This window comes from Bactrocera oleae, chromosome 2 (genome assembly GCF_042242935.1).
Source record: "Bactrocera oleae isolate idBacOlea1 chromosome 2, idBacOlea1, whole genome shotgun sequence".
Taxonomy (NCBI): Eukaryota; Metazoa; Arthropoda; class Insecta; order Diptera; family Tephritidae; genus Bactrocera; species Bactrocera oleae.
Window position 1 is genome coordinate 11,738,187 of NC_091536.1, and position 13,737 is coordinate 11,751,923.

General features: G+C 30.8%; 2 protein-coding genes across 11 annotated transcripts in view; one reads left to right on the top strand and one right to left on the bottom strand.

Annotated features, from left to right (window-relative positions):
• The window catches only part of LOC106622953 (atrial natriuretic peptide receptor 1), a 51,376-nt gene extending 48,512 nt beyond the window's left edge, over nt 1-2,864 (bottom strand). The window contains exon 1 of one of the 2 annotated variants that reach the window (XM_070109118.1): nt 2,577-2,864. The gene's annotated coding sequence lies outside the window, so the exon portion shown is untranslated. Of the gene's footprint in view, nt 1-2,384 lie in introns of both variants that reach the window. The other variant, XM_070109117.1, reaches the window with a different exon arrangement.
• Fbxl7 (F-box and leucine-rich repeat protein 7) overlaps nt 1-13,737 on the top strand; it is a 249,608-nt gene that overhangs the window by 49,921 nt on the left and 185,950 nt on the right. The window lies entirely within an intron of this gene.

Below are 13,737 nucleotides of genomic sequence, written 5' to 3' on the forward strand. Positions count from 1 at the left end.
TATCTGGTATTCAGAAACGTTTAAATTTGACTAATTATTTATAAGAAAATATGAAGAAACTGGACGGATAAAACTTTTTTATTATGAAAGTACGCATTTTTAATAATAATCATTTTGATTTTGTTTACAGACGACAATCTTTTTAATTATTTTATATCTTAAATTTATATTTGCTTCTAAGCACACTGTGTTATTGTTTTGTTGTTGTGTTTTAGTTTACATATACATTTTTTTATAAATAAAATATATACAATGTTTTTTTTTTTGTTTTTTGCTTGTGTGTAAAAAAGTTTGTGAACTTAAAATATGTTTTTCCATTACATTAAATTTACGTTATGTAAATTTTTTTATAAATTATTTGGAAATAATGTGCGAAAGTTGAGTATATTCATATTAAAATAACGTCCGTTAATATTTTGTTGTTACTTTTTCACCGCTTTTTTTCATTTTATTATTATTTAATTGTAATTTTCCACTTGTATTTTGAATATTACTATATTATTACTATTTTTTTACTATCAATTTTGTTCATTTAAAATGCTTTTCCCGTCGCCGCGGTCTTTTTGTTTTGTTATTTTGTTTTTTATATTTTATATTCTATTTATAATTTTATTATTCATGCATAATTAGTTACACTGATTTGACACTTAAAGGCCAGCAATTAAGCAATTAACGTTTGGCGTTATTATATATATACATATGTATAAAAACATATAAAAATATATAATATAATATATTAATTTGAAGCACTGATAAATATTGAAATTTTCTATACTCGGGTATTAACACTTGCCACTTTCTTATATGGATTGTGGACATATGTACAGTTTGAGACATACATATACATATGTATATACAGTGTTGGGAAAAATAATAGAGACAAAGGGATATGTTTAATATTTTCAATTATATGTTTAAATTAAACGATATACAATAAAATAATTTAAGTAATATTGTTCACTGAGATAATTAATTAACATTTAAGTACTTATTTAAGATTTATTTGTGTTTAAATTATTAGGAACAAACATTAATTAATTTTTTTCTGGCGTTATTTTATTAAATTATTACTTTTCTTCCATTCAAATATAATATTTTGTTTATGCTTATTTCATTTTAACCACCTACAGACATCTACGCGGCTTGGAGTCGTGACCGGTATTGAATAGTATGCTTCTTGAACTTTTCCCCATAATTCGTGCTTATTTTTCAATTTTTGTTCACTGACTGATTTCTTAAGAGATGTGGCGACTGAGGGGACCATTTCATAATGTTAACTTTGATGCGCTAAAATCAAGATTTTACCAGTTTCAAAGCATGTTGTCATGCATGAACTCCCAATTTAGTGGCATGCGCTTCTCCGCATAGGGCAACATTACAGTACTAAGGATGATGAGAAAGTCTGTTAAATACATATTGTCTTGTATCCAATAAATCATACCAACTCCAGCCGTCGAAGAGCATCCCCATAACATTATTGATCCGCCCCCTGTTTAATTGTTTTTCGTCTTTATCTGGTGTCAAAGTCAGCATTTTGAGGTCTAAGGACTAAGGTTCTGTAATCGGTTCCAAATAAATTAACTGCCATTTCATCCGACCACAAGACCTTATTTCAATTTCCACGAATCATGTGTCTCTGAGCAAGTTCAATTTTCTTTGTTACATTTTGTTTGCTTAAAAACGGAACTTTTCTAGCACTTCTTCTAGTTAGACCAGCTTCTCGAAGTCGATATGTAACTGTGCGACTGGTTACTGATGCATTTAGTAATTTTTTAATATTTTCAGACTATAAAAATTGATCCTTTTTTGATTACATTACTAGCAAATGGTCGAACTGTGCCGTTGTTTTGCGTTTCCGTCCATTTTTTTCACTTTTTACGCTTGTTTTAAAGGCATTACAGATCATATTCTTGGAGCATTCAATTATGTCCGCTGATTCACGAATAGTTTTACCCGAATTTCTTAATTTAATAATGGTTTTCTTTTCACTTTCCGTACAATGTGTGCTGCCGCGCCTCATTTTATACAAACATACTTACTTGTTAGGCTTTTTGATTTTCGAAAATTTCGTTTCGATCTTTACTATTTTTCTGTGCAAACTAATAAGTAACAAAATTTGTTCATATTACTTTTTCCAGCTTATACGTAGGACGTGTAAAACCATAATTTTTTGTCGCAATGCAGAGGCTAATACAGCATAACGGGTGTTTAATTAAAGTAATGTTTGATAGCAATATTTTACAGTCAACTTCAATACTATGGGACGAATATATGCAAATCTGTGCTATAAAATATGGGAATAAAGGTGTTGACCCTATTATTTTTTCCAACACTGTATGTAGAATATATTATTTGCACAATTAAATACTTCCGACAACACGTACATATGTATGTCTGTATCTACGTATTGTTTTCAGACCACTTGCGCTGTTGTTGTTGCTGCTGTACTTATTTACGCAAGCACACTGTTATGCGTATGTTTGTAAGTACAATATTCATTTCTTTATATAAGAGATCATTATGCAAATTTTTTTTAATAAAATCACAAATTGAAATGTAATTATCGCTAAATTTACGCTTCGACGTCTGTCACTACAAATTCGACGATGACAACAACTACGACGGCATAGGTGGCAACGGTAGACGGCCACGAAGAAAAGTTTCGAGTTAATAAATAACAACAATTGTTGGTAAAGATCGCGGCGCCGGTGTCAGTAAAACTATACTGAATTGAAGCTCGCCTTTGGACTTTACGGAAATGGCACGCGTTGCCGTTAGAGTGCGTCGGTTGATCTTGTGTGCGCGCGCGTTCGTATCAGCAATCGACGCGAACAAGCGTTTAACATTTAATAACATTCATTCGCTAGCGCAACTCAATTAGAACTGAGTACTCGTTTTGATGCTTGGCAAAAGCAACGCCACGGCGTGCGTAGAATCGACGAAGCCATTGGTTAACACGAAGCATTTGTTTGACTCTGCGAAGCAAAAGAATAAAAATACGAAAAAACGGAAATAAAAATTGAAATCAAAAGCAATAGCAAAAGCAAAGTAAATACGAGCGCGCATTGTTTTTTCGGTTTTGTGTGGAAAATAAAATCCGTGTGGCTTCATCACTTTGTGAGTGAATTGTTTGAGCGAGAAGCATTTGTGAGTGACAACACCGGCGTTGAGTGTGTTTTGACTGCAGAAACCAACAAAAAATCGGATTTCTGCATCAAGTTAGTTAGCTTGGTAAGACGTTCTTGATTAGTTAATATATGTACATTCTTATATTTTTTCGAGGAAATTTGCAAATAATAATTTTTTTTGTAAATAAATTGCATCAATGCAAACATCGATCCTAGTTTCCCCTAAACTCGAAACACTGTTGCTATGCGCTTGAAAGCCCCCTAATAGCAAAAGGTAGGAGAAAAGAAAATTACGCTCGATATTTTGGTATTGCTTGATGAGAACCGGTTATCGTTCTCTGCGACTATAAGCTTTTCTAAAGTGCACCAAAAAAATTTCTTACCAAAAAGCCACTTGAGTAAATTTTGAAGATTTATTGAACTACTATTACTGGTATGAGTGAAAACGGTTTCTTTTATGATTGTCATTTGGCATCTGGTATGCTCTGAGTAAATTTTTCACCAACGACTACGGAATGCAGCACAAATTGTCCAAAACCGTTTGTGAGGAATAACTTTACTCATATAACAGATCTTTATATATCATTTCATACGTTTTATGAGGGAATAGCGACCTGATGTACTGTTTTGTTCGCACTATAGTTTTTCTGATTAAAATATTAGTAATTATAACGCTAACAGAATATATTTGAGTGTCGAAAATGAGTCCCGGCCATAATACAAGTATAACGGGTGGTTTTTGTTTATCGATGGCTTTCCATGGGGCTTTACATTAATACTCAGGCTGGTTTACAATTTCATAATGAAGAGAGTTACTCCGGAACAACGTATGAAAATCGTGTAAATTAATAACCAAAATTTTGGTTCGGTTCGCCTGACCAACTGCGCTTGCGTTCAATATTAGGTCGACCTAATCGGTGGATTGGTTTCGTACCACGTTTACTCTTGTAGATAATGCACATCCTCAGAGACGCCTGAGTCCATCTGCCTTCATAGAAGATTTTGCGAAAGAGTCTTGGTTTGAGGGCTTAATCCAAATCGTGCAAGAATTTAAGCCGCATGCCCATAAAGAGCGTTGTGCGAATGGGCCCAAAACGAAATGGCCAAACAATCCCGATTTTCACAACAAAATTTTGTTCAGCGATGAAGCTCACTGTTCGTTGAATAGTTAGTAAAAAAAAAAAAAATTCCATTTGGAGTGAGAGTAATTCACAAGCCATTGCTGAGACGCCGTTAAATCCTCAAAAATCTATGGGCGTAAGGAATCATTGGTACATATTTCTTCAAAAATAAAGTCGGCAATAATGTTACAGTCAATGGGGAACGTCACAGAGACAGGGTCAATGACTTTTTCGTGCCTAAAACAGAGGATGTTGTTGTGGACGACCTCTGGTTCCAACACGATGGTGCTATATGCCAGACAGCCAACAGAACAATCAGTTTGTTGAAGGAAACTTTTGGGGAAGAGAATATTCGACGCGTTATTGCTGCAAAAAAGTGGTTGGAATTTATACGAGCCAGCCGCGGCGGTCACTTGTTCGAAATAATTTTTAAAACGTAATGGCAAACCCTTATTTTTATAATAAAGCTGAATTTTTTGGCCATAATATTATTTATAAGCGCTTTATTTCTTCTTGAAAACCACGTGTCTAAAAACATATTAGCTACTCATCAGCTAACTTCGTATATAAATAAATAAAAAATTGTATGAGTGTTAATCAATATCATGAATATTATGGTTTTAACTACGAGTTTGAATATGAGGCTGAAAATGAAATTGAATGAAAATAAAATATTAATGTAATTAATTATAATAAAACTATTACAATTTTAGTTAAATATATGATTTAGAGTATGAATATGAGTATGCGTATGAGCTTGATTCCTATTCATGTGACTATAAGAATTATTGAAAATGCCATATATATATTATATTGTATTATGTATACAAATAAATAGCAATTGAAGTATGAATACGAGTATTAAATGAGAGTAAACATGCATTTGAGTACCAATACGAGTATTACTGTAAAAGTGAGTATGAGTAGCATTACAGATGTACATATATTTATTTATGTTAAAAGAATATGTGAAAATACGAATAAGTATGTAAGTACTTACGAGCATATTTTTTCAAAAAATGAGCACTTTTATGAACACAATTCTGAATTTAACTCAAAAATTGGAAACAATGTAATTATGAGTATATTTCTAAAAATTACTCAAAATGTGTTTGAAAAAAGAAATGAGACAGAGAAAAAAAAAACTCTTACACAAGCTTGTGCTTGTATGTAAAAATCAACAAATCATTAATTTAAATTAAATTAATTTCCAGCTGCGCGTGGCTTCGAATGAAAATATGTGTACATTTTTGAATATGCATTAAATTTTTATTTGCATTCAAAAGTTACGCACTGTATTGTGCAATTTAACTGTATAAACAAAACTTTCCAATGAACTCAATTTTGTCGCTCGGATGCGGATGCAGCTCGTAAAGGAAACTCTATGGATGTCATATTTTACGTAGGTTAATTAAAATTTACTTTAAATAATTGTGGGTGAAAAGTTTTTATAGTTGGAAATATTTTCACTGCGAGTGGCGGTGGGCTCGGTTTTTATCAACGACTTTAATTAATTTGATTTTGAATATTTGCAGATTTCTACTAATACGTACAATACTTGTATTTACAAATAGTTATTTTTATGCGAACATAAAACAAATTTTTTTTAAAATAAATTTGGTAGAATTGACTAGAAGCAAAACTGTATTAGTTCTTTTGCGATTTTACATGACGAAATTGGAAAGGTCTAACTAAGAAACAATTTTTGCATTTTTTCAGATTCTGTTGTTATAGAATGTTAGGCTAGAGCACGATACTATAGAACCCTAATGATCTGTGATTAGTCTGATGAATATGGAATTCAAAATTCCTGCATATTTTATTGATATTGTATTTTCTGCCTCTATTTTGGTTTAATTTAATTTTTTTTTTGTTATTAAAAAAACTTCTCAAAGTTAACTATATAACTTGCCTATCATTTACTATGCTATTAGAATGTACCTGCATCAATAATTTATAGGAAAATGTGTTCAAAACATACTAAACTATTTCATAACGTTTTTGAAGAAAAAATATACTTCAGTATGCCTTTTGGTGAGTGACTCGTTAGAAACCCACTACTTCTGACTGTCAAATAGTATGACTGGTCAATTAGTCAGAGACTGTCAATAAATACATAAATGTTACTAACGGATCTCTAAATTTATCACTCGTGAAGATGAAATATTTTCCAAATGAGTGTGTGGGGCTCATTAAATGCTGTACTCAGAACTTGCTTGCTTACTTTGCGTTTCAAATTTATTGTATGTATAATGTATCCATGTCTGTGTCCGTGCATGCACTCAAGCATTTAATCTGTAGGTGCTATTTAACTGAGTTAATGTGCTTTATAATCCATAATTATGTATGCTTGTCACGTTTCACCTTATGCTAGCATTCGTATATACTACTGTAATTGCAAATTTTCCGTAATTATACATCTATATTTTACACACATACATATGTACATATAGGCAACGCGTGTCCCTATGCTTCTCACTCATTTATACGAAATCATGAAACTGTGAAATGTTGAAGAGTATTTGCTGACAAGACATTTGCGTCAAAAATAACTAAACACCAATTCTAACAATTCTAACGTTACAACGCCACCTTTAATACAACAACAATATTCGTTTTTTTTATTGTATATTGTAGAATACAATGTTTATATTATAAAAATTCTCTTGAACTAAAAACACTTTCGTTTTTTTGCGTCAAAAAGGTAAAAGGCAGCAACTTCAGGGAAGCACTAACTATTCTGTGAAAATGGTTACTAGTCAAGCGGATGGGTGTAGTAAAAAAAATATGTATTTTCAAATAATAATATTGTTTTTTCTGAGGTACTTACAGGCGAAAAAACATATTAGATTTGCGCGGATTCGGAGAAATAGTTGGAAGACACTATTGCAAAATAAAAGAAATTATTAATAAATATGATAAACATCAGACTGTTTAAAATTTTCCGCGGCTAGGCCGACCAAAGCGCCTTACTAACACTCAACCACGATCAATAGTACGTGAAGATCCAGTTTCAAGCGCTGATCAAATATCAAAATATAATATATAGCGGCGACATCGGATAAGCCCAGAAGTGCTAGTACCATCGGGAAGTGGTCTGCGTGAACGAGTATCACGCAAAAAGCCTTATATATCAAATACGAATCAACAGATGCTCTTGGAAAAAGTATATAAAGGCTACAAACTTCTGTGAAAACATTTAATATATACGGACGAAAGCAAATTTGAAATATTTATATAAAATGTTTTCACAGAAGTTGGATAAAAATAAAGCCTTTGCTGAGAAGTGTGTTACCAACACCGCAAAGCACGGCGTAGGGTTGGTTATGGTCTGCGGTTGTATGGCAGCATCTAGTGTTGGGATTTTGGTTTTCAATAACTCCACGATGAACAAACTGGATTATGTAAGTATTTTGAAAAGTAATGTTATTCCAAGCTTTGAAAAATTAGCACTATTAGGAATTGAATCTTTAAACAGGACAATCAGGACAGATCCTAAACACAAGTCCAAAATTGTTAGTGACCTTAATAATATTAGGCGAATCAGGCAGATAAACATTTCAAGCAAGAACGACCTAAAAATCTTTTGATTGAAGAATGGAGCAAAATTTTTCATCAATGCAGAATTTACAAAAAAAATTGCAGAATGCCTACAAGATTGAGTGAGGTCCTGAAGTTCAAAGAAAGGCAAACAAAATACTAGAATGCATATTCATTAAATTCACGTATCTATGTAGATTTTAATTTTACCGAACTGTGTTTAGTTTTTTTTTCACGCGAATAAACAAGGGTATTTTTATTTAAAGTGATTTTGTTTTGGCTGTGTTTAGTTTTTGTTTATCATTTATACTAAGTTAAACTCTTATAATATAAGCCTTGTATTCAATAATAAAACTTTTTGTTTTTGTATTAATGACTGCGATGTAATAACAACGCCAACTTTGGTAGAATTGGTGCTTACTTATTTTTGACTCTCACATTATATACATACATGTAGATAAGTGATCAGGATGACGCTACTGGAAATTACAAGTTTTTCTTTATCCATAGGTCGCATATGAATATATTATATATATAATATTATAACCAGTTTTAAGACCCAGTTCCCAGGACAGATCTTCAGCTTTAGAAATTATTATACGATGCTTAAGTTAAAATATATATTTATACCAAACTTATAACTTCACTATCGGAATTGGGAAGAATACATCTTGACCTCTATAACGAAAAATTTAAAGGAGACTTTTTAATTTCGGCTCAAATCCAATTTACGCTTTTAAAACTTAAGAGACATAAACGATTTCATGAAAAATATGGTTTTCGGAAAAAAAAAGTTTATTATTTTCGATTATATACAGGCTTTTTTAGAAATAAGCTTCATTTAAACTTTTTCCAATATTTTATCCCATAGAATTATGCCATCTTTAAAATATACTCTCTTGTGATAGAAACTAATTTATTTTCTGGTATTAAGAAAAGGTGTCAGCTAGAAGTAATTGGTTTGACATGGGTGGAAGCTGTCTCTACAGTTCAGTTCGTGCTTTCACAGTATTTTCTGTATAAGTGCAAAATCCAAGAATTCTTACACAGCTTAACATAATTGATTGTGCAAAACTTTGCTACTTTAGTAGCCCAGGAAACTTATCAGCTTGTTTAACATTCAGTTTTACTTACTCATAAATTGTGTGTAGATGATTTAGCATTCAATTGAAGTTTTAAAACTCACTAAATAAGCGTGTGTGTGTGTGATTAACATGCCTTACCAACAGTTTTCCAATACATACCTTGTAGTCATATCAACTAGTGACAAACTGCTTACTATGTTAACAAGCACGGAACCCAATCCAACTAGTTACCCCACGGTATTTTTTGCATAAAAGCAACTGTTATGTACTAAGTGTTAAGGTCCTAATAAATGTTAATTGGCAGATTTATGTGCAAAATATACTAGTCTTATACTAGTTCGAAACAGATATAGGCACATATATATATTTAGTTCAATCGATCAGTTCAATAGTCAGTTCAGTTCAAATTAAATACCATACTTTAGAACATTTTTAATTGGAGTATTGCTCAGGTCCTTCATAATTTTATTAAAAACGTATTGATTCGTTGATAAATCACTGCTTCTTTCTAAACCAACTTTCCAAAAAATTGGAATAATTTTGTTTCTATTCGGACTAGTTCAATATTAGGCAGAATACTAAAGTTGTAAAGTGGTATGTTTCCTGCTTGGAATAAAAATTTACTGCAGGTTATATATGCAGTATATGAATATATATGTATGTATACTTGTATGGAAGATGGCTATCATTCGCAACTGAAGAGGGGAAATTGAAGCATTTCCCATACAAAGTTTTAAGTGGAAAAGCAGCTTAAAGTTTCATTTTTGACATACTATGATTGTTAGATAAATTTATTGAATTGCGGATGACCATGTAATGCTTGAAATGTGAACTATTTTTCAACTGAAAACTAAAAGAACACAAAAAAAAATTGTCAAAATATTTTAAGCTAAAAATAGCAGTAAAAACCGAACATATGAGTTTACTGTTTTACATATTAATTGTCAAGATCTAATACAGTGCTTTTAAATAATTAAATGGTAATATAACTCAACACCTTATCCCTAATCCTTTGTTTTATCGATAATTACAAATTTTAATATCTAACATATCGCCGTATTTATCAACACAGAAAAAATCATTAAAAACACATTTATTTTCAGCATGACCCTGCAAAAAATTTAGGAAAATTCGTTCAAATAATTACAATATAATGTGAAAGCATTAAATTAAACTGTAGTTTGTTTTTGATGCTCTATTTTTGAATTAAAACTTCCACCAGTTGGCGCTGTGATATATTATTTGTTATTTTTGTTGATTTCTCTTTGAAAAATAATCATCCAGATATTTTTGAAGCAGTGCCATAGATTAGCATTACTTTAAGTGTAAAGATATTTAAATATATAAATATATATTTTTTATAATATTATCTTTCAGCTATGATTTTGTTTTATTTCATTATAATAAAGTTCGACAGTAATATTATTTTTGTACCAGTTTTTCTTTATACTTTTTCTCTTGAATTAGTTTTAAACTAAATTTGATCGATAACAACAATCGATAATGATATTTTTACTCTAACCCTTTTTGCAAAATAGTATATATATCGAGTATTTATCGATAAAAATTAATCAATAGTAATATTTGTATTCTAACATTTTGTGTTTCATTTTCAAATTCGATAAAAATTAATATAACATTTTACCTGACATTTTATCTTTATTATAGCTTTGTTATATTCATTATTTCTTTACAACTTTTGAGATTTAATAATGTTTTAGTATTCAATAAAAACTATGTATCAATATCGATATCTTTAACTGTTTTTCTATCACACTTATATTTTCTTTAAAGATATTTTAATAATTTTTATTTTTGTATAATATCATCTGTATATTCCTGTATTATTATATTTGATTTTAACCGAAACATATCCATAGTTGGAAGTAATTTTATCGATAACTTCTGGCCTTATTATACCCTGAACAGGTTTACCATGAAGTTTGTAACCACCTTGTCGGAACAATATCGACAGACTAGCTACCATACAAAGTTATTAATCAAAATTAAGTTCTTGTATGAAAAACTCTTGAAGATATCTTTACAAAATTTTTTAATAATAATAAACCCAACGATTACCCTCCTCCCGCCCAACCGACGCGAGGGGCGCAATCCGCATACGTGCGGAATTAGCCGAGTCAGAAAAGGCAAGAGAGTTTTTTAAGTGTTGAGATCTAAAACTGCTCAGCTACAGAAACAAAAATTTCAACAGCTAAGATCTAAAGTTACAATATAATAAATTGTTACATTTTCATTTATTAAGAGAAAACAATAAAGTCTTTTTAATTTTGAAAAGTGAGTCAGATAAGTCAAATGTGCTGGAATGAGAATTAAAATCATGACATATACGGCGGAATGGCTCGTTTAGTTCAAAATTTGATCAACAGGATTTTAGCAGTAAAGGTCTAAACTGCCTCGAAAGGCGAACCGGGATATTAAATTTAATTTCAGACAGGAGAAAAGAACTGCAAACAGTTCCATTCAAAAGTTTCACTAAGAATATTATGCCAAGCATTTCCCTACGACTAGAAAGTGTAGGTAGATTAATAAGTTTTAAACGACTTGTGTATGGAGGTAGACTTACCCTAGCATCCCATCGGAAATGCGCTAAGGCGAAAAGTAAAAATTGTTTTTGAACCGACTCTAACTTGTCAGAATGGATTTGGTAGCTAGGGTTCCATACCACAGAGCCATATTCCAATATAGGTCTAACCAAAGTTGTATAAAGTGTTTTAGTAATATACGGATTTCTAAATTCTTTAGACCAACGTTTAACAAAACTGAGGACAGCTTTTGCTTTCAAGACCATGGTATCAATATGAAGACTGAAATTAAGCTTAGGGTCCATATTAACTCCCAAATCAACATAGTTTAAAACTTGCTCTAGAATATGGTGTTTTATTACGTAAGAAGAGGGGTGCACAGATCTACGGGAAAAGCACATCGTCTTACATTTATTGAGATTCAATGGCAAATCATTTCTATCACACCATGCAACCAAATTGTTTAAGTCTGTTTGCAACAGACACCTTTCCTCAGTTGAAGTGTATGATTTAAAAAGCTTTACATCGTCAGCGTATAATAAAATTTTTGAGAATTTTATTACTGACGAGATATCGTTAATAAACAACAAGAACAGAATCGGGCCAAGATGACTACCTTGCGGAACACCAGAAGAAACATTAATTGTATCTGAAGGTGTATCCTCAAATATCACTCGTTGTGTTCTATTATAAAGATAGGAAGATACCCATTGAAGGAATCTTGGCTGAAAGCCCAGAAGATCAAGTTTATGTATGAGAATCGAGATATTTACTTTATCGAAAGCTTTGCTAAAGTCTGTGTATATAACATCCGTATGCTTATGTTCCCTAAAACCCAATGATACATGGTTTACAAATTCAAGTAAGTTTGATATAGTCGAGTTCCCTTTACGAAATCCATGCTGAGATGGGGAAATTAACGGAGAAATCGAAAAGGTTATATGGTCAGTGATGATAGCTTCAAAAAGTTTAGGTATAACTGATAGTTTTGCGATACCTCTATAGTTTTCAATGTTCGATCTAAATCCACTTTTATGCAAAGGGATTATAAATGACTGTTTCCATATTGAAGGAAATATACCGTGTTTAAGAGAGGAATTAAATATCCTTGTCAAAGGCAAGTAAATATATTTGGCACTATTTTTTAGGAAGCATGAGGGTATCATGTCTGGGCCATAACTAAAAGATGGTTTTAACTTATTTAAATTAAAAAGGACGTCTTCTTCTGAAATAACTGGGGCGTTAATTAAAGTATTCGAACACAGCACTTGCTGATAAGAAAAAGTTTTGGAAGAATTATTACAGTAGTTTGACTTGAAAAATTCTGCAAACATATTGGATATAATATCATTGTCACTTGAAATGATAGATTTGTATTTCATTGCGGACGGAAATTTGGAAATCCTGCGTTTGGAGTTGACGAAATCATAAAACGATTTTGGATTACTTACAATATTTTTTTTAACTTTATTTAAGTAATTATTATAACATTTTTTGTTTAGGTCAAAATATTGTCGACGCAATAGCGAATATTTAGAATAGTCGACAAGTGAACCGGTTTTTTTAAAATGTTTAAAGGCTCGAGTTTTTCTGTTTTTCAATTTATATAACTCTTTCGAAAACCACGGACTTATACTTTTGTTTTTGTTAACAATTACTATTGGAACATACTTTTCAAATAATTTCATAATAATATTATTAAAATGAGAGACACTCAATTCAGTGTCACCATTATAATTAGGCCATGTTATTGTAGAAAGTTCTGATTATTGCCAAAGGTAACGCTATAAATTCCCAGATCGAACCACTATATGATATAGCTGCCATACAAAGTGAACTTTTTTAGTTAGTTTATAATTGTAGTAAATACATATTACAAATATTATATTGATAAAATATAATATGTAATCTATATCCCTCGGCGTTTAATATTTCGATAAAATCAGTTTTTAAGTCTTTTATTAGCCATAATAATCGATTATTTTACTTGCAATCAAACTGTTATTGTTGTACTTTAATCTTATCATTTTATTTCAGAATTCAATGTCTCTCGATTATTTCGATTAAAAATAATTTTATTTAGTATATCTAGAATTATTAATCGAATTTTTGGATAAATTAAAGTAAATAAAATTAGAAATGTAGTTAATTTCCTATATATGTCGATATGTTATTTTCATTTTAGAAATATTCTTAATTTTTCGATGTTTCTATAGGGTTTCCATATTAATAAAAATTATGTTATGTATATTAACTAAAATCCGGTTATTCAAAAATAGATAATATAAAAACATGTACAACACGTAAAATGTTTATGCCT